Genomic DNA, 22,184 nt, shown 5'->3' on the forward strand with positions numbered 1-22,184 from the left:
CCATGGGCCATGGCATCTTCAGCGTATTGTAGGCATAGTGTGATGCAGCCATAAATTTGGCCAAGGCTGGGCGACCAAGAATTCCACTGAACGGCAAGGGGATCTTACCAACATCAAACACGATTTTCTCTGTTCTGTAGTTCAGTTCCCCGCCAAACATAACCGGCATCGTGATCTTCCCCTTAGGTTGGCTCCTCCCCGGGTTGATCCCTTGGAACGCCCCGGTCTTCTTGAGCTCTTCCTCAGGAATCTGCAGCCTCTTGATCACTTCAAAGGAGATCAAGTTCAAGCCAGTCCCACCATCAACTAGTATTTTCTTTACTTTGAGGTTGCGTATCATTGGGGAGACCAATAGTGGCAAACACCCGACCGCCGTTGTGCGATCAGGGTGGTCCTCAACATCGAAAATAATAGGTGTTTGGGACCACTTGAGGGGCTTTTGTGCATTGATACGTCTCCAACATATCTATAATTTATGAAGTATTCATGCCATGTTTACAACAATTTTATATGGTTTTGGTATGATTTGAATGGAACTAATCCAGACTGGCGTTGTTTTTAGCAGAACTACCATGGTGTTATTTTTTGTGCAGAAATAAAAGTTCTCCAAATGCAACAAAACTTATTGACGATTTTTTTGGAACAAAAGAGGCACTAGAAGCTTCATGAGAGGACCAAAAGGTGAAGGAGGTGGCCACCATCCACCAGGGCGCGCCAGGGGCCTTGCCTGTGTGTTGGTGGGTGGTGGTCCCCTCAAAGCCCATATGGACGTGAGACCGGCGCAAAAAATCCTATAAATACAGAAACCCCCAGAAATAACCCTAGATCAGAAGTTTCACCGTCGCAAGCCTCTATAGCCATGAAAAACCAATCTGGGCCCTGTTCCGGCACCCTGCCGAAGGGGCAAATCATCACCGGTGGCCATGTTCATCATCCCGGTGGCCACCATGAGGAGGAGGGAGTAGTCCACCCTTGGGGCTGAGGGTTTGTACCACTAGCTATGTGTTTAATTTTTCTCTCTCTCGTGTTCTTGATTTGGAATGATCTTGATGTATCATGAGCTTTGTTAATATAGTTGGATGATATGGTGTTTTCCCCTCTCTATCTTGTTGTGATCAAATGAGTTTTCCTTTTGAGATTTTGTTCTTATCGGGTTGAATACTTTTATGGATTTGAGAACACTTAATGTGTATCTTTCTATGAATACCCGTGGTGACAATGGGGTATCAAAGATCATTAAGTTAAAACCCAACCATAGCATTAAGTATCAAGTCCTCTTTATCCCATACGCAACAACCCCCTTACTCAGGCGTAAGCTTCTATAACTCGACCCACCCACAATAAGCGAATCATGAACGTATTGCAACACCCTGCAGCGGGGATCCATCACGCTTGCGCAACACGGAGGGCACCATAGGACATCACAAAAATAAAAATGCAACTCAAACTAATCATGATCATCAATCAACCCATAGGACAATACATGTCTACTCAAACATCATAGGATAACCACATATCATTGGATAATAATATATAGTGTTGAGCACCATGTTGAAGTACTGAATTACAACGGGAATAGAGAGGTTACACTTCTGCATAGAGGGGGAGAGAGTTGGTGTTGACAGCGGCAAAGTTGTTGGTGTAGATCGCCGTTACGATGATTGCCCGGGCGGCGCTCCGACGCCACTGGGAGAGAGGGGGAGAGAGCCCCCTCCTTCTTCTTCTTCCTTGGACTCCCCCATAGATGGGAGGAGAGTTCCCCCTCTGGTCCATGGCCTCCATGGTGGCAGAGGGGCAAGAGCCCCTCCAAGATTGGATCTCCCTCTGATCTCTTCAGTTTCGTGTTCCTGTTTTCTGGCCGACGGTTTCTTAAATATCCGGAGATCCATAGCTCCGATTGCTTGAAATTTTAACCCGGATTTTTTTTCGGATATAAGCTTCCTTGCAGCTGAAAAAGATCCCCAACCGACTTACGGCGTGCCCAATAGGCACCACCGTGTGCAAGGGGGGGAGGTCGCACCCTTGTGGGTAGTTGAGGTCGTGGGCCTCTGTTTGCATTGATTCCACCTCCCAAAAATCATATATATATATATTCCAAAATAATTCTTCATAAATTTTTATCATGTTTGGACTTCGTTTGATATGGATATTTTGTGAAACAAAAAACATGCAACATACAGGAACTGGCACTGGGCACTGGATCAATATGTTAGTCCCAAAAAATAATATAAAATGTTGCCAAAAGTATATAAAGTTGTACAATATTGGCATGGAAAAATAAAAAATTATAGATATGACGGAGACGTATCAGAAAGCTGCTAATGCCTGTGCATAAGTCAGGGTATAAAATACCAATGTTTTATACACCGACGGGAGCCCCTGGGCCTAGGCCATACGCGCTGCCGAAGCGTCATTGGGCTAGGCCCAAAGAATGCATAGACATGCGGCAGAAAACTGATGCTGTAATTTTTAATCATGATGGTTTTTGTCTTCTGAGACCTTCTTTGCTTCTTCATTGATCTAGATTCGTGTTTGCCTTTGGCCGTCCTCCAGCAAAGCCCTGCCTTTGGGTGGGCAGCTACTGTCTGTGCATAAGCCTTTGGAGTATGCGCGCATGCGAGGCGTCATTGGGCCACACCCGAACAGGTGCACAACCACACGTGGCAAAGAGTAATTGACATATCTATCATAATTTCTCCTTTACTGCGCCTTCCTCGCCACGCGCACTGCACGTAGAGCGTAGGATTGGTGAATCTGCGCAGTCGCTGGAGTGGTGCGCTTGGCAAGAACTACAAGGCACGAGATTGGTGACATAGGGCGGTCGCTGGAGTAGTGCGCCTGGCAATGACTGCAGGGCACGAGATTGGTGAAACCGGGCGGTCTCTCCAAAATGGTGAAGAGCTAGCCCTTGTGCCTTCCCTATAAGAAGGGGGCCATGGAGAGCAATGATCATTCACCTCTTAACATTCCAATCCCTCAGCCATTGTCGCCTCTTTCTTCTACCTTCTCCCCTGAATCTGCTGCCACTATGGCGAGGGGAAAGGGTTAAACTCATGCATCCATCATTGTTGCGAGAGCCTCTCCTCAGCACCATGCTCGTGTTCTGCACACGGATGCGAAGGCCGGCTCCAGTGCACGAGGAAGGGTTGCAACCCATGCTCGGGGAAAACGCTGCGTCCAGAGTCGAGGCGGCCATGGGGGGCACTCATATTTTTGTCCCCAACCACTTCACCCCCAGACAGAGGGTCATAAGGTGGACACGACGCACGAATTCATTGTGGAACTACGCCATCAGTGACGCAGCTGGCTGCGTCTTCCCCGTCCTTTTGCCAGGGTGATGGAGGACAACCATCTGCGTGGTCTGTGGCTGCGAGTGGATGGCTGCTACAACGGCCCTGTTTGGGTGGTTGTCGAGACCTCCGCCAATGACACCATGTACTTCACGCGCGGATTCCGCGTCCGCAGCCTGGGGCAAGGTCACCTCCTTCACTTCAGGCTGGTCGGTTCTGACACACTCTTCGTGAAGTGCTTCAGGGCTTCAGGCGCTCGCCTGGAGTGCTGTGCGGAGAGCTCATGAAGCAGCGACACCACTTCCTCTAGCGAGAGCGACAAGGATGACGATGATTCTCCAAGCGTGAAGATCGAGGAAGATGGCTCCGACTCCAGCTGAACACCGGTAGCACCATCATCTGGTCTTCCAGGAGCGAGTCGAGCTCCGCCTAGGCGCTCCTTTTGCCCCTGCATTGCACTCGATGTAAACCCTATGGCACAACATTAATAAATGTTATCGGACGCCCCCGAATGGGTAGCTACTGTTTACCATGTTTGATGAAAGAATGCATGCTATCTCCCTTGTTTCTCTTTGTCTTTCTATGATTTGGTTTTGTACCCTACGCATACCAGAAGCTTGACGGTGCATGCACTTGCCATGAGCGCTTGAGGAACGGGTCCTTAGCAGCCTGCCGGTAGTGCTGCCGCTGACAAGTTTTCCTTTGACGTTCTCAATGCAGCCACTGAAATTGTTGAGCGGACTCGAAACAAAGCAAGCACCCGAATGATCACGACAACGTTCCTTTGCGTGAAGGTTTTTCATACAAACACAAAATGGTTCAAGGGGAATTGCAAATGTAACAAGGAAGGAAATTGTTTCAAAGTTGTTCAACTTAACTTTTCCTTGCGCTTGTCTTTCTTGTCGTATGAAATGATCACTTGAACGCCAACGTCATTTTAAATGGTATCCCCATTGACACCCCTCGAAACTTGTACGTAAGGAATCCTTCTGTCCTTTGAGAAAAAAGAAAGAAGAGAAAAGAGTGGTTTGGAAACCTTGGTGGTCCATCAGCTATTTCATACAAATTAAAGCGTAACCACAACATCATACGCATTTTGATGACCCCCAAGTATAGGTGATCAATCGTAGTCCTTTTGATAAGCAAGTGACGCAAAATGGCTCGGGGGTTAACAATACTATGGCAAGAAGAATGTATAATGATGGGATACCACGATACCATGATGATATAGAGGTTGCCGTTCTTGCTTACAGTTAGGGTGTCAAAATGGTGAAGGTGGCCGATGTCGAATCCTTGGTGAAGCTGAGCGGCGGTGTTGTCGATGTCGAACCGTTCCTAGTTAGCCGAAACACCCTAGGAAACGGAAAACCACAACTCAAAATTTCCAAAGGCAAATTTCAAATTGTGGTAGCAAAATGCGGTGGTGGTTTCGGAAGCTCACTAGGATTGTGCAAGTGCAATGATGGGTTATGCGAGTCGTAGTTGAAGTCACTGTACCTAAGTAGCCGAAACACCTTAGGAGACACAAACCACAACTCAAACAAGCTCAAACAAAATTGGGTTAAAGTTGAGGTGGTGGAAATGTATGGTGGTCAAGGTTATGCGGAAGTTACGGTGGTGGTTGATGAAGAAGTAACCGTCCCAAAGTAGCCGAAACACCTTAGGACGCTCAAATCACTACTCAAGCAACCACTAATGCTATGGGGAACAAAATAGGTTAGTCTGCAGAAGTCGGTGGTTGTATAGCGGATGATGTGGTGAAGGCCATGGGCAAAGATGCCAAAGTTCCAAAAACATTGTGGGGTCAAAAGGTGGTCAACCCAAGATGAGGACCTCGGGCACGTCGATATCTTCGAAACGAGCCAAAGAACACTCTTCGGAGTTCGGAGCAAAAATTTATGATGAAAACGGCGAAGGAGGTCGATGCTGAAATTATGTGTAATGTTGCTAGTTAGGCCGGTAGTTCTGGGCTCCGGAGGTTCCGGGGGGTGACCGGAAGTTCTGGGGGTCGCAAAAAAAGTATAGAAGAAACCGAGGGATTTTGGGTAAACTTTCTGTTTGGCCCGGAAGTTCTGGGGAAAGGACGGAAGTTTCGGGGGAGTCCGGAAGTTCTGGGGGTCATGGAATTTCTTCCGGGACGAACCCTAAATTTCAGATCTGAAAATGGGGGCGGAAAAACATGAATTCCAGGGTCAAGATTGAGAAGATTTCGTGGATGGAAAGTGGGAAAAAGATGGGGAAACCTAGATCCACTCGAAACACGACGAATCCATGGATGAAAATCAACGAAACATCATCCAAACCAACAAATCACAAAACAACTTGGGGCTATTTTTGTGGGGATTTTCGAATTTTGGGATGAAATCAAGCAAAACAAGGCTAGAAAACGGTGGGGCAGAATCCAAAAACGTGATCAACGTGGCTCATGATACCAAGATGATGTAGGGTGGAACCCTAGGGGCTAATCTTTCATGATTTGCAGAGGGATTCCTGAAGAACACGATGAACACACAAAGGAAAACACAAGCGGAAATGAGAGGAAACACTCAAATTAACGAGAAACAATCACAGCTAGATCCACATACTCACAGATAGATACACGATCCAAATCCAACAAAGGGGGATACATATGTAGCTAGTTCTTCCCAATCCATGATGAGATGGGGTCTTGAATCCCTGAGGGGATCTTCCCTAGATGGGGTCTTGAATCCACTTGGGGGATCATCTCCTAGGAGGCCCCAGCCTCCAATACAGTATGTATCAAGTGAATGGGCAAAGCTCTATCACTAAAATAAGATAAACCAATGCTAACCCTAGAATGGAGGAGGGGGTGAGTATATATAGTGGTAGCCACAAAGGGGTAAGTGAGGGGCGAAAGGGTACATGGGCTTCAGCCGGAGTATCTGCGCATAGGCAGGGACGGAGGTTCTGAGCGAGGGTCTGGGCATGGTCTGGGCTATCCAGAGAGTTAGCATGGTTCGGGATGGCGTCGATGTAGCAGGTCCAGAAGTTTCGGGATGGCTAGAAGTTCCTGGCGTCGGAGGTTCCGGGCGAGCTTCCGGGCAGGGTTCGTGCTATCCAGAGAGTTGGCGCGTCCATGTGTCGCCTGGAGGGTCGAGGACCGGATGTTCCGGGAAGGCCGGAAGGTCTGGGGGCCAGAGGTTCCGGGCTATGGCTGCAAGTTCCGGGCTTGGCAGAAACTCTACACAAGTCTTGACGATGGCTGCTCATCCTCACTCTTCGAGACGATCGATGTACCTGATCACACATAGTGTCCATGACTTAGGTAGGAACCATGTCTCACTCGAATGGAAAGGGGAAGCATTTAGGAGCGGGTTCACCTTGTGTCCAATGGTGTATGCTCTAGGTCGAGGTCTTGTCGTATGTCCACTTCGGGTTTGGGGAGTAGTCGTAGTGTACATGGGGATGATCGTAGGATGCTTCGCATCGCTAGTTGTATAGTGGTGGTAGTAGTAGTACAAACTAGTACGTAGGAGTAGTACGGAGTGCTCCTTCTCTATCAACGAGTCCCATCTGACACCACATTTCTTGGCTTCCCCGTGCTACAGATAGATCTTCCTCTCGTCATTTCTGTTTTCCAACAAGGCAGACGGGGTGCGGTTTGCCGATAGTCGGTTTTCTCAACTGCACTCCCACATGAAAGTGAAAATGCTAGGCAACATGCCTTCCCCTAGCCTACCAGTCATGCGGGATGGTCCATGGAGTACTCCTGATTCCGGAGCGTGTGGGCATGCGATATGAACGCGGCAGGCCTTTTCCTTTAAAACATGTATAAATTTTAACATTTGGTTCCGCTCCTAGGTGCGAACGATACATAGAAATAACGATTGGAAACGCTAGGGCGGAGCTTTTCCCACCCGATAAGCGGAGTACATAGTAGCTAGGTTGGCACATCATCAAGTTTGGTCACATGTGGTCCCACATGTTGTAGTTATATAAAGCCTAGCCAATGCGCGTTGACCAGGGGGGCGGGACGACAATGTGGTATGCGACGCTATCGGGACATGATTCATGTATGTGTTCTAGATTCTCATTTTGAACTTGCGAATGTGACATGCTGTTGCATGAGTAGTTCATAGGTCGGGTGTCCAGCATCGTACGCAAATTATGAAGTTGAGGCAAAAGGTAAGCACAACGTCTTTCCTGGTTTGTTGGTCAAAAAAATGAGATTTGTATGGGTGTGACAGAGATTGCACAATTCATTCACTATCACTATCTAACGGTCGAGGACGTGCATCGCTTGAACATAATCAATATCTACTAGGTATCGTGGCCGAAGATACAATATTGATACAACACTATAAAGCTTGGAGATTCACATGTCAGACAAGTTTTTTCTTTCAAAGAGCCTTTTCCAATTGTGCATGCCAAAGTTATAGTGATATTTCTTCAAACAACCATTGTAGTTATCATGTACATGCATCATTGTTAGTGTTGCATTCAAACTCATTAGCTTTGGATGATTTAAGGTTCTATTATGAAGTAATACACGTAATATTCATACATGAATTCAACTGGTACTTCAATTTATGAAATGGAGGCCATGTAATCATATGAGGTAACACTTTTAAGTAGGGAACTATAATATCCATTTCTTATGCGCATCTATATTATCCATTTGTTAATGTGCAATATATTTAAAATTAACAACTCAATGGAGTGTGTTTCAAATAAATAACCAATGGCACTAAATTATATATTTACACGAGAAATATGTAGGCTGAGTGTTTGATCCATTTTGTATGAACGTGCCTCTACACCCGTACGATCGGCCGCGCCCGTGTGATCGTAAAAAGTTAACGGTGCATCATCCGGAGTTATATTTTACTAGGGTGGACTTCATACCAATTATTGTCTAACTGCTCAAGTGTGCCCAGTGTACACAGTCTCGCATGATCGGCTTCCCGCTTGACGGATTTGTGACACACAAACGCCACTTCCTAGTAGTGTAGGATCCTATTCTTGTGTGTTTCTATTGCTGATAACCATGGCAGGATCACAAGCCAACGATACTGACTGAGAGAACATGACGAACAAAAGAGTTACATGATAAGTTTCAGCAAATGATGAGTGGACAGGTGGAAGATGAGCTAAACAGATTTGAATAGGCCATGGACAAGATAGATGGCATTGAGAAGGCGTGCGAAACAAAGCTCGATAACAAGTTTAATGAATTGCTCGCGCGTCTTCCACAACCTCCGCCTGCTGCAACTGTCGCACCTCTATAGCAACAACAACAACAACAACAACATCGCCTTCCAAATCAAGTGGGACGAGAACTGCGCGTTCCCCTTGAGCCTGGTCAAAACTCGGGTGCCGCTATACCTACTGTTGATGCTTCTCTACCTCCTACTGCTACTGCAGAGGTGAAGGACCATTACGAGGATGAGGTTGATGAAAATCAGAACTACGTGCAACCACCAGCACAACCACCACCAGGCCGTCCTCATGCATATCATCATAACGGTAGGGCTGCACCACCACCTGAGGTACGAGATCTTGACCATCTTCCTAAACTAAAATTGAATATTCCACCATTTGAGGGTAGATATGTTCCTAATATATATCTTACTTGGTAGTTAGAAACTGAACAACGTTTTACATGTTTACGATATCCTAAGGAGAGACATGTTCCTGCTGATGTTTGTGCTTTCACTAGTTTTGCATGTGTTTGGTGGTCTGAACATTGTAGATTATATCCTATTCCAGCTACTTGGGCTGCTTTGAAAACTGTGATGCGTACTCGTTGGGTTCCACCATATTATCAACGTGAATTACTTCAAAAATTGCAGCGTTTAAGACAAGGAAAAAATTCTGTAGAAGAATATTATCAGGAATTACAAACTGGAACGATTAGATGTGGTATTGTTGAGGATAATGAAGCTATGCTTGCACGTTTTATGGGTGGATTAAATAAAGGGGACAATTGCATTTTTACCCCTAGTTGGTTCCTACCCACGGGTTTTGCCCTTACTTTTCGATCTTGCTCAGTTTTGCCCTTACTTTTTCCGTCGAGGTCCCTCGAATGCCCTTTGACCGTTTGACCAAAACTTTGAAAATTCATAACTAATTCATATGAACTCAGAAAAATGCAAATAAGATATCAAAATGTTCAGATAAATATTACCTTTATGTGCATATCATTTGCATTCAGGACAAAAGCACCCTTTAAACTACCTGAGGTAATTAATGTTATTAACATTATTAAAAATAAAAAGGTATAAACAATATTTTTTTCATGAATAAAAATTACATGCAAATGTAGGTGATGTTTTCTGAACATCCTGAACCAACTAGGGGTAAAAATGCAATTGTCCCTAAATAAAGAGATTCAGACCATTCTAGAGTATAAGGAGTCTAATAATATCACTTGTTTATTCCATCTTGCTTGCAAAGCTGAACGTGAAGTGCGGGATTGACAGGCATTGGCGCGAACAAACTTTTCTTTAGGTCGACCTTCATCATGGACACCGCGTGCATCGTCTACTCCCACACGTCCTACTGCAGCATCACTGACTTCAGCCGCCAATTCCAACCGAGATACAAGATAACAGGCACCACCACCACCATCTACCAGGAGTACACCTTCCAGTTCCGCACAGAGCTCTTCTTCATCCATGGCATCAATAGGGCAAACACATGATATTATTTGTCGTCGTTGCAAGGGTGGAGGTCATTATGCGAGAGAATGCCCATCTAAGCGTGTGATGATTGCTACTAAGGATGGTGGGTATGAGTCCGCTAGTGACTATGATGAGGAGACTTTGGCTCTTATTACAAGTGAAGAACACGGTGGAGATGATTCTGATCATGAGACACAATACATGGCTCCTGAAGACGCTAACAGGTATGAATTTTTAGTTGCTCAACGTGTTTTGAGTGTGCAGGTCAAACAAGCTGAGCAAAATCAGAGGCATAATTTGTTCCATACAAAGGGAGTTCTGAAGTAACGTTTTGTTCGCGTCATCATAGATGAAGGCAGCTGCAATAACTTGGCTATCATGGAGATGGTGGAGAAGCTATCTCTGACCACAAGACCACATCCACATCCTTACTACATCCAATGGTTCAACAACCGTGGCAAGGTTAAGGTAACACGTACTATTCATGTGCATTTTAGTATCTCTACATATGTTGATTATGTTGATTGTGATGTGGTACCTATGCAAGCATGTTCCTTATTACTTGGTAGACCATGGCAATTTGATACAAATTCTGTACACCAGGGTAGAAACAATGATTATACTCTTGTTCATAAGAATAAAAATATTACTTTGCTTCCTATTTAGTCCTGATTCCATTTTGAAAGATGATATTAATAGAGATAATAAAGCAAAACAGGAGAAAAATAAGAGTGAAAATCAGATTGTGGCAAAGGAATTTGAGCAACAAATGAAGCCTAATAATAAACCATCTAGTGTTGCTTCTGAAATTAAATTGAAAAGTGCATGATTACTTGCCACCAAATCTGATATTGATGATCTAGATTTCAGCATCTGTTTGCTATGCTTTTGTGTGCAAAGAGGCATTATTTTCTTTCAAGGATGTACCTTCCTCTTTGCCTCCTGCTGTCACTAACATTTTGCAGGAGTTTTCTGACGTCTTTCCACAAGACGTGCCACCGGGATTACCACCTATTCGAGGGATTGAGCATCAGATTGACTTAATTCCCGGTGAATCACTACCCAACCGTGCAACATACCGTACCAATCCAGAGGAGATGAAGGAGATTATGCGTCAAGTACAGGAGCTGCTCGACAAAGGTTATATACGCGAATCACTTAGTCCTTGTGATGTTCCTATTATACTAGTGCCAAAAAAGGATGGTACATCGTGTATGTGTGTTGATTGTAGAGGCATTAATAATATTACTATTCATTATCGCCATCCTATTCCTAGGCTAGATGATATGCTTGATGAATTGAGTGGCTCTACAATATTCTCCAAAGTTGATTTGCATAGTGGATACCATCAAATTCGTATGAAATTGGGAGATGAATGGAAAACAGCTTTTAAAACTAAGTTTGGATTATATGAGTGGTTAGTCATGCCTTTTGGGTTAACTAATGCACCTAGTACTTTCATGAGATTAATGAACGAAGTTTTACGTGCTTTCATCGGACGATTTGTGGTAGTCTATTTTGATGATATATTGATTTATAGCAGATCTTTGGAGGAACATTTGGAACATTTACGTGCTATTTTTATTGCTCTACATGATGCACGTTTGTTTGGTAACCTTGGGAAGTGCACCTTTTGCACCGACCGAGTATCTTTTCTTGGCTATGTTATTACTCCACTGGGAATTGAAGTTGATAAAGCCAAGATTAAAGCTATTGAGAGTTGGCCACAGCCCAAAACGGTCACACAAGTGAGGAGTTTTCTTGGATTCGCTGGTTTTTATAGGAGTTTTGTGAGATATTTTAGCACCATTGCAGCACAGGAAGGATGTGCCTTTTGTTTGGGGTACCTCACAGGAAGAAGCCTTCACGATATTGAAAGATAAGTTGACACATGCTCCTTTACTCCAACTTCCTGATTTTAATAAGACTTTTCAGCTTGAATGTGATGCTAGTGGAACTGGATTAGGAGGTGTGTTATTACAAGATGGCAAACCTGTTGCATACTTTTCTGAAAAATTGAGTGGGCCTAGTCTGAATTATTCTACTTATGATAAAGAACTATATGCTCTTGTTCGGACTTTAGAAACATGGCAACATTATTTATGGCCCAAAGAATTTGTTATACATTCTGATCACGAATCTTTGAAACGTATTAAAAGTCAAGCTAAACTGAATCGTAGACATGCTAAATGGGTTGAATTCATTGAAACTTTCCCTTATGTCATTAAACACAAGAAGGGTAAAGAAAAGGTTATTGCTGATGCATTGTCTCGTCGCTATACTATGCTGTCACAACTTGACTTCAAAATATTTGGTTTGGAGACCATCAAAGATCAATATGTGCATGATGCTGATTTTAAAGATGTTTTGTAGAATTGTAAAGAAGGAAGAACCTGGAACAAGTTTGTCGTTAATGATGGATTTGTGTTCCGTGCTAACAAGCTATGCATTCCAGCTAGCTCTCTTCGTCTTTTGTTTTTGCAGGAGGCGCATGGAGGAGGATTCATGGGACACTTTGGCGTGAAGAAGACGGAGGACGTACTTGCTACACATTTCTTTTGGCCAAAGATGAGACGGGATGTTGAGCGTTTTGTTGCTCGCTGCACTACATGTCAAAAAGCTAAGTCACGACTCAATCCTCATGGTTTATATATGCCTTTGCCTGTACCTAGTGTTCCTTGGGAGGATATATCTATGGATTTTGTTTTAGGAATACCTGAAACTAAGAAGCGGAGGGATAGCATATTTGTTGTCGTGGATAGATTTTCAAAAATGGCACACTTCATACCATGTCATAAAAGCGATGATGTTGCTAATGTTGCTGATTTATTCTTTCGTGAAATTATTCGCTTGCATGGTGTGCCAAATAATATTGTTTCAGATCATGATACTAAATTTCTTAGCCACTTTTGAAGATGTTGATGGGCTAACTTGGGGACTAAACTGCTTTTTAGTACTACATGTCACCCCCAAACTGATGGACAAACTGAAGTAGTCAATAGGACATTGCCTACTATGCTTAGGGCTGTTTTGAAGAATAACAAGAAAATGTGGGAAGAATGCTTGCCTCATATTGAATTTGCTTATAATCGTTCGTTGCATTCTACTACTAAGATGTGCCCTTTTGAAATTGTGTATGGTTTCCTACCTCGTGCACCTATTGATTTGTTGCCTCTTCCATCTTCGGAGAAGGTTAATTTTGATGCTAAACAATGTGCTGAATTGATCTTAAAAATGCATGAGTTAACTAAGGAAAACATCGAGCGTGTGAATGCTAAATTAAAACTTGCTGGAGATAAAGGTAGAAAACATGTTGTGTTTGCACCTGGAGATCTTGTTTGGTTACATTTGCGCAAGGATGGATTTCCTAATTTGCGCAAATCAAAGCTAATGCCATGTGCTGATGGTCCTTTTAAGGTGTTAGAGAAAATAAATGATAATGCATATAAAGTTGAGTTTCCTGCAGATTTTGGGGTTAGTCCCACTTTTAACATTGTAGATTTGAAGCCTTATTTTGGTGAGGAAGATGAGCTTTCGTTGAGGACGACTTCATTTCAAGAAGGGGAGGATGATGAGGACATCAATACCATTGTTAGACCCACAACCCCTGCTGCTATACATAATGGACCAATTACTAGAGCTCGCGCGCGCCAATTGAATTACCAGGTACTTTCGTTTTTTGGTAACGATTCTAATGTTCATGAGAATATGATGCTGTCTAAATTGGATACATTTGTTTTTCTTACAAATGAAGGGCCTAGCTTGGTCAAGAAAGATGAACCTTGGAGCAAGTTCAAGCATGGAGATGATGGCATGTGCAAGGGGAACAAGAACGGAGTTACAACTGATGATTCCAGGACATTAAGCCACCATAATGAGTGCATGAAGCCTTGGAGGAAATATACAAGATGCCACTTCATAAATTTCATCCAGAGGCTATTCTAGGTGCTGCGTCACCTTATTATTGGGCCCGGCCATGTAATTTTGAAATACTTTATTATAGGTTGTTTTTAGAGTCCGTATGTGTGGGGAAACAAGAGTTAGGGTTGGTTTCGGACCCCTCCTCCAAGCGCCACGAAATTCCCCCCTCTTCCTCCATATATACAGCCCTTAGGGCATCGTTTAGGCTTTGGGTTTTGTTTAGATTAAAAGTTCCCCATAGCTGCAACTTCGCGTACTTCATTTGTGTTCCACGACTAGACCAAGACGTCACAGAACCCCACTTGATCAATAAAGCTTTCCTCTTTTATTCACAATATCCAGATTGCAATTTCAGTTTCTTGCTTGTTCTTTGTTTGCTTGCAGGGAATAGACCCTCGTGGTCAGGTTGATCATGCTCCGGCGTGGTCAATAATCTCTCGGAGTGGGTTTAGCGATTGCTAAGGCGCGACATCCTCACACGTTCATAGTCGGATCATCAAGGTCTACTCGAGCATGGCCACCACATCATCAGGATCGAGGTTGACACGGCTGCCACGAGCAATGATGATGCTGCATGCTGCCTTTGTCTTGACTGAATCACAGAGGTCCTCTGCCCATTCCTTGCGAGGCATCAGGCTCTCGATGAGCACTGGTGACGGCGGTTCGTCGGGTGGGTCGTCGATCATGCCGCCGAGCAGCTCTGGATCTTTTGCACGGTGGATGGCAAACTGCTCATCACACCTCCTTTGCAATATGTCGAATGTGCTCCCAAGAACTGTGATGCCGATATCGCTGCCGATGGGCCATGGTGCCTGCACCGGCTGATGAAGCTCTTGCTCCCCAACCTGCTCCGGCTCGTTCTCCTTGCCGAAGATGTAATGCAGGTAGGTGTCGACATCGAAGCTTTGGTCGTTATCTGGCATGCTTGGAATAACTAATGGTAGATGGGTGAGGACTAGATCTTCACAGAGTGTCGCGGCGGTGCGTTGCCGCCTGGGTTATATACAGCAAGCCGTTAGCTGGTGGCGGGAAACCGGTGAGGGAATAGGCATGGATTTTACAAATCACTCATGTGGAGCGCGGGAAGTATTCGCTGGAGCGCGGGAAGACTAAGTGGAGCACACACACAACCCGAATACCGTATCCGGTGTCACGTGTTATTTATCACACAAGTGTTAACATAAGGAAATGCATGTGTAACTTACTAATCATCGCACACGAGTACTCGCAGACGCATCGTGTGCGATACTCCTAGCCACCGCAAGCAAGTAGTTTGCATTTTTCCAAGTTTCTTGTACACACAGAATCACACACGAACTAACTATATTAACCGTCTGTGTTGTAAATTCTCATCACAAACAGTTCATCCGAGTCGGCTGTTTGCCACGTATCACACACATCCTATTAAGTTGAACCATTTCTGTTGCGTTCGCTAATCGAAAATAGTTCGTCCGAGTGAACTGTATGCCCTATATCACACACACCTTGATCTGGCTAACCATTTATGTTGCACACCCTAATAGCAAACAGTTCATTGAAGCAAACTGTATGCCGTATATCGCAAACACATTGATATGGCTGCCCGTTTCTATTGTTCTGCCTCATCGCAAACAGTTCGAATGGGTTAACCGTGTGCCCTGCATCGCACACACAACTAAAATCTGAACCGTGTTTGATGCATCCTCCATCGCAAAAGTTTTGCACCTTTTTTGATGGTTTTTTTACATCCCCGTTTGTGATTAATGCGTCGCACACAGTTTCGTGAAAGGGTCTCTGATCGTAGTGTCGCGTTAGCAGCATCCTGCAATAGTGTAAGCAAGTTCTCCCCGGCAGGCTATCCTGCCGGTACCCTTAGTTCGTTGCCGCGGAGCTAGGGCTACCGGGCACAAATCATAAAGAGGGACCAGATGATGTAGGGTAGAACCCTAGGGCCCGATCTTTCATGAAATGGAGGGGATTCCGCGAAGAACACGAGGAGAAACGCGAGGGAAATCACGAGGGGAAATGAGAGGAAACACTCAAATAGACTAGAAACGATCACACATGTGCTAGATCCTCAAAACATAAATAGATACATGATCCAAAGTCAACAAAGGACGATACAAACGGTAACTAGTTCATCTTCGTGAGGAGGTCTTGAATCTGCGAGGGATCTTCCCGTGAGGGGTCTTGAATCTGGTGTGGATCTTCTCCGTAGAGGCCGCGGTCTGTCAATCGAGAAGAACCATAAGGACGAGCAAAGCACTATCTCTAAAATGAGCAAACCTTTGCTAACCCTAGAATGGAGGAGGTGGAGGAGTATATATAGTCTAGGGCCACGAAGGGGTAAGTGAGGGGCGAAAGGGTACATGGGCTTTGGCCCGAGTTTCTGCGCGCACGCAGGGCTGGATGTTCTGGGCAGGGCCGGAAGTTTCGGGCTTCGGAAGTTCCGGGCAAGTTCCCGCCGGGTTCCGGGCTACCTAGAGAGTTGGCGCGCTCGGGGCTGGTCTGGACTCCGGGGGACGGAGGTTCCGGGCAGAGGCCGGAAGTTTCGGGCTTTCCAGAAGCTTGTCCATGCTTCTTCTTCCTTCTCTTCCATGCTTCCCTTGCGGATGGTGTAGGTGATCCTTGGCGCTTGCACTCCTCCTCGTCGTCCGAGAAGCTCCGAACCTATGCATGCACACAGGAGAAAGTGTCAAGTAGTATACCATCCCCGGAGGGGTCAAGTGAGCACATGTAAAGGCGATGATTCACCTTTTTGTATGTGAAGTAGATGTGGCACGTGTCACTTGCCGAATGAACTCTTGACATGGTGATGTCCGTACATTGAGCAGTTTTTTCTTACTGGACTTGTTTCGTACATTTATCTATGAGAAAATCCAGGGGTTAGAATTCTTTCCAATTCAAAAGTCCCAAATGATCCAAGGGAGCGGAAAGAGAGGGATTCGAACCCTCGGTACAAAAAAATTGTACAACGGATTAGCAATCCACTGCTTTAGTCCACTTAGCCATCTCTCCACATTCCAAAGCGAAAGGTTTCCGTGATATGATATAGGCAGAAATAAGAAATAACGGTTGCAAAACCCCCCCTTTTTTTTCTTTCAAAAGTCTATAAAAATTAAATCGCCAATTCCATTTTAGTTATATTCTTTTTTCTTAATGTTAATAAAAAAGAAAATTCTTGTTTTTTCTTTCTAAAAACCGATATTGGCCGAGAGACAATCAAATAGATTTTCTCTTTAGCAGGCATTTCCATATTTCCATATAGGACTTGTTATAATTATAATAAAAAAATAAGCAAGTTATATAAAAAAATGCTTTTTTATCGATTATTTATCAAGAAAGCAAAAAGGGTTCTTATCAAATCCACCATAAAATTGGGAAGAATCATAAAGTAAGTAGACCTCACTCCTTTAATGATGCCTCTATGCGCTATTCTGATATATAAATTCGATGTAGATGAAAATGTATAAGAGAATTTTTTGTATTTCCCTAGACGTAGATCGCACAAGACAAGAATTTTTCGCTATTTAGGATTTCATATTCTTGTTACTAGATGTTCTATAGGAATAAGAAGAAATTGCAACTCCTTTGCGCTAAACATAAAATCGGATTTCGAAGGTCCATTTTCTTTCAGAATCCTCTATTTTAGTTCTTCCACCCATGCAATAGAGAGGGAATGGGAAAAGAAGGGTTACTTTTATTTTCATTTTCCCCTTAAAAGATAGACTTTGAAATAGGAGTCTTGGAATAATGCTCAATTCAAAGGTTATTTCTTTCTATAGTATAAAAAACAATTTATTTCTATTTCTATAGTATAAGAAAAACAAATAGTATAAGAAAAATAAACTGAATCAAATTCATGGATTTACCACCACCTCAGTTGTGACTCCATAGATAAAAATGGGAAATTTCTCTCTTCGAGACCATTGAAAAAGGGCATTGAACGAGGAAGAAATCGTGCACAGATAATAAAACTATCATATGCCTTGGAAAGTGATATGAGGTGCTCGGAAATGGTTGAAGTAATTGAATAGGAGGATCACTATGACTATAGCCCTTGGTAGAATTCCTAAAGAAGAAAATGATCTATTTGATACTATGGATGACTGGTTACGAAGGGACCGTTTCGTTTTTGTAGGATGGTCTGGCCTATTGCTCTTTCCTTGTGCTTATTTCGCTTTAGGGGGTTGGTTTACAGGGACAACTTTTGTAACTTCTTGGTATACCCATGGATTGGCTAGTTCCTATTTGGAAGGTTGTAATTTCTTAACCGCAGCAGTTTCTACCCCTGCCAATAGTTTAGCACACTCTTTGTTGCTACTATGGGGGCCCGAAGCACAAGGAGATTTTACTCGTTGGTGTCAATTAGGCGGTCTATGGACTTTTGTAGCTCTCCACGGGGCTTTTGCACTAATAGGTTTCATGTTACGCCAATTTGAACTTGCTTGGTCTGTTCAATTGCGGCCTTATAATGCAATCTCATTCTCTAGTCCAATCGCTGTTTTTGTTTCTGTATTCCTTATTTATCCACTAGGGCAATCTGGTTGGTTCTTTGTGCCGAGTTTCAATTCTTCTTTTTCTTCCAAGGATTTCATACTTGGACGTTGAACCCATTTCATATGATGGGAGTTGCCAAAGTATTAGGTGCAGCTCTGCTATGCGCTACTCATGGAGCAACCGTAGAAAACACTCTATTTGACGGTGATGGTGCAAATACCTTCCTTGCTTTTAACCCAACTCAAGCTGAAGAAACTTATTCAATGCTCACTGCTAACCGCTTTTGGTCCCAAATCTTTGGTGTTTCTTTTTCCAGTAAACATTAGTTACATTTATTTATGCTATTTGTACCCGTCACCGGTTTATGGATGAGTGCTATTGGCGTAGTTGGCTTGGCTCTGAACTTACGTGCCTATGACTTTGTTTTCCAGGAAATCCATGCAGCGGAAGATCCTGAATTTGAGATTTTCTACACCAAAAGTATTCTTTTAAACGAGGGTATTCGTGCGTGGATGGTAGCTCAGGATCAGCCTGAGGAGGTTCTACCATGTCAAAATGCTCTTTAATAGAACTTTCGGTTTAGCTGGTCATGACCAAGAAACCACCGGCTTTGCTTGGTGGGCTGGGAATGCCAGACTTATCAATTTGTCCGGTAAACTACTTGGAGCTCATGTAGCCCATGCCGGATTAATCATATTCTGGGCTGGAGCAATGAACCTATTTGAAGTGGCCCATTTCGTACCAGAAAAGCCCATGTATGAACAAGGGTTGATTTCACTTCCACACTTAGCTACTCTAGGTTGGGGAATAGGGCTAGGGGAAGTTCTAGATACTTTTCCGTACTTTGTATCTGGCGTACTTCACCTAATTTCCTCCGCAGTCTTAGGCTTCGGTGGCAATTATCATGTGCTTCTGGGACCCGAGACTCTTGAGGAATCCTTTCCATTCTTTGGTTAAAATGACTAAAATTTTGGGTATTCACTTAATTTTGTTAGGTCTAGGTGCTTTTCTTCTAATATTCAAGGCTCTTTATTTTGGCGATGTGTATGATACCTAGGCCCCTAGGGGGGAGATGTAAGAAAAATTAACAAATTGACCCTTAGTCCCAGTGTTACATTTGGTTATTTACTAAAATCTCCTTCTGGTGGAGATGGGTGGATTGTTAGTGTAGATGATTTAGAAGATATAATTGGTGGGCATGTATGGTTGGGTTTTATTTGTGTATTTGGCGGAATTTGGCATATTTTAACCAAACTCTTCGCATGGGATCGCCGTGCATTTGTATGGTCTATAGAAGCTTACTTGTCTTATAGTCTAGCTGCTTTATCTGTCTTTGGTTTTATCGCTTGTTGTTTTGTATGGTTCAACAATACAACTTATTCGAGTTAGTTTTATGGACCCACCAGGCCAGAGGCTTCTCAAGCTCAAGCATTTAGTTTTCTAGTTAGAGACCAACGTCTTGTAGCTAATGTGGGATCCTCTCAAGGACCCATAGGTTTAGGTAAATATCTAATGCGTTCCCCAACTGGGGAGGTTATCTTTGGAGGGGAAACTATGCATTTTTGGGACCTTCGTGCTCCATGGTTAGAACCTCTAAGGGGCCCCAACGGTTTGGACTTGAGTAGGTTGAAAAGAGACATACAACCTTGGCAAGAACGACTCTCAGCAGGATATATGACCCATGCTCCTTAAGGCTCTTTAAATTCTGTGGGTGGCGTAGCTACCGAGATCAATGCAGTTAATTATGTCTCTCCTAGAAGTTGGTTATCAACTTCTCATTTTGTTCTAGGATTCTTCTTTTTTGTGGGCCATTTATTGCATGCAGGAAGAGCTCGAGCTGCTGCAGCAGGTTTTGAAAAGGGAATCGATCGTGATTTGGAACCTGATCTTTACATGAACCCTCTTAACTAAGATTTTCTTATTTATACCTCCTCTACTTTTTTTTCTATTCTGGCTCGGTTATTCCATCTAGCCGAGCCATTCATTCCTTTTTATCAAAGAAAGATAAGGGACATAAAAATGAAAGAAACAAACGTTTTCAATCAGCAAAAGGAGAGAGAGGGATTCGAAACCTCGATAGTTCCTAGAACTATTATGGTTTTCAAGACCGGATCTATCAACTACTCAGACATCTCTCCACAGTCTAATCCTTATTTTACTCCTACAAATAGAACATAGCCATATACAAAATAAAAAGATTTATTAGCCTCTAGAAAGATATCAGATACAAGTTCCTTTTTGATATATCTATGTATACTGTATACACGGATACATGATCTGCTTTACCCGTTTGTGAAATAATGAGTAAATAATCTCTTCTCACCCCCATATCCAAATAAAAAAGTGGTTTAAGTAATGAATTTGAATTAAAGAGAAGAATCAATGGATTCATGATTAAACCCCTCCTACTTCTTGTATTTTTTTACAATTTTGGTTAAGTCAGGGATCAAATATGTAGTCAACTTTATTTGATGGTAACTTGGTGGATTAGAAATATGACTATTGCTTTCCAATTAGCTGTTTTTGCATTAATTGAGACTTCCTCAGTCTTAGTAATTAGCGTACCCCTTTTATTTGCTTCTCCTGATGGTTGTCAAATAATAAAAATGTTGTATTTTTTGGTACATCATTATGGATCGGACTAGTCTTTCTCGTAGCTATTCTGAATTTTCTCATTTCTTAAATTAAATTTGGTTAATATTTATTAACCCCATAAAAAATGAAAAATAAAGGCCATTTCTTCTAAAAAATTAGAATAGTGAGACGTATTAAAATGCAATTTGCGTTCCGAGTTGCTAGCTCTTCTGTTTCAGTATTATGAAATTCCATTCCCATTGGAATAATCATTGTAGATAAAAAAAGGAAAACTCTAATATAATAGAAAATGAAATGAAATGGTCGACCGAGACATAGAAGGTCGACCCAGGCGGATATAGGCTATAAAATATATACCGTAGTGAGCGTAGTGCAATGGTAATATATCTCCTTGCCAAGGAGAAGATACGGGTTTGATTCCCACCGCTCGCCCGCTTAATTTATCAAAGTACTATGATAAAAAGTTTAGTCTAGTTAACTGTTTAGCTACTTATGTTAAATTAAGTATTAATTAGGTGTTAGTCTAGTGCCATATCCCTTACTATCTTACCGTTCCTTTGCATCCCACTCAAAAAAAGAGGGCGCTCCAGAGGCAGAAATAGAACTCTCCAACAGAGCTCCAAAATTTGCGTATTAACTGAGACAAACAACAGGGTTTTAAAGGGAAGGGAGAGGTAGACTGTCCCTTTCGTTTCGTCTTTATTTTCTGCAGGGTAGGGAGAAGCTTGCACCTTCTTTTTTTGAAGGCAAGTGACTTCGCAAACTGCTCAATTTTGCCCTCTAGGGCCGGGAACTAATGAATAAAAAAGGGTTGGATACGCCCCTCTACCATATCTAGAGAAATAGAATGGTCCTTTTATATAGACTGCTAAGTGCGGAGACTCTTAGCTTTGGATCTATTTATACTTTTCGAGTATATTGACAATTCCAAAAAACTGCTCATACTATGATTATAGTATAATCACGAGTGGTTGTATATGGCCCTATTGTCTAGTGATGCCCCTATCGTCTAGTGGTTCAGGACATCTCTCTTTCAAGGAGGCAGCGGGGATTCGACTTCCCCTGGGGGTAGGGAGTATTATGAAAGGAGGTTAATCATTGACTAGAAAAAACCCTAGAATAAATTCTTCCTGTGTCGATGCCCGAGTGGTTAATGGGGACGGACTGTAAATTCGTTGACAATGTCTACGCTGGTTCAAATCCAGCTCGGCCCAAACCAAAAATCTAGGGCTTCGTGAATATGAACTAAATCCTT

The 22,184-nt window shown here is 43.2% G+C and overlaps 1 non-coding gene and 1 pseudogene across 1 annotated transcript; one reads left to right on the plus strand and one right to left on the minus strand.

The window, feature by feature from the left end:
* Nucleotides 1-3,337: 3,337 nt before the first annotated feature.
* On the plus strand, nt 3,338-20,354 carry LOC123076252 (photosystem II CP43 reaction center protein-like; annotated as a pseudogene).
* Nucleotides 16,765-16,852, minus strand: TRNAS-GCU (transfer RNA serine (anticodon GCU)). The gene has a single exon. It is a non-coding gene; the product is annotated as a tRNA-Ser (tRNA).
* Nucleotides 20,355-22,184: the final 1,830 nt, after the last annotated feature.

The sequence above is a fragment of the Triticum aestivum genome, chromosome 3D (genome assembly GCF_018294505.1).
Source record: "Triticum aestivum cultivar Chinese Spring chromosome 3D, IWGSC CS RefSeq v2.1, whole genome shotgun sequence".
Lineage (NCBI taxonomy): Eukaryota > Viridiplantae > Streptophyta > Magnoliopsida > Poales > Poaceae > Triticum > Triticum aestivum.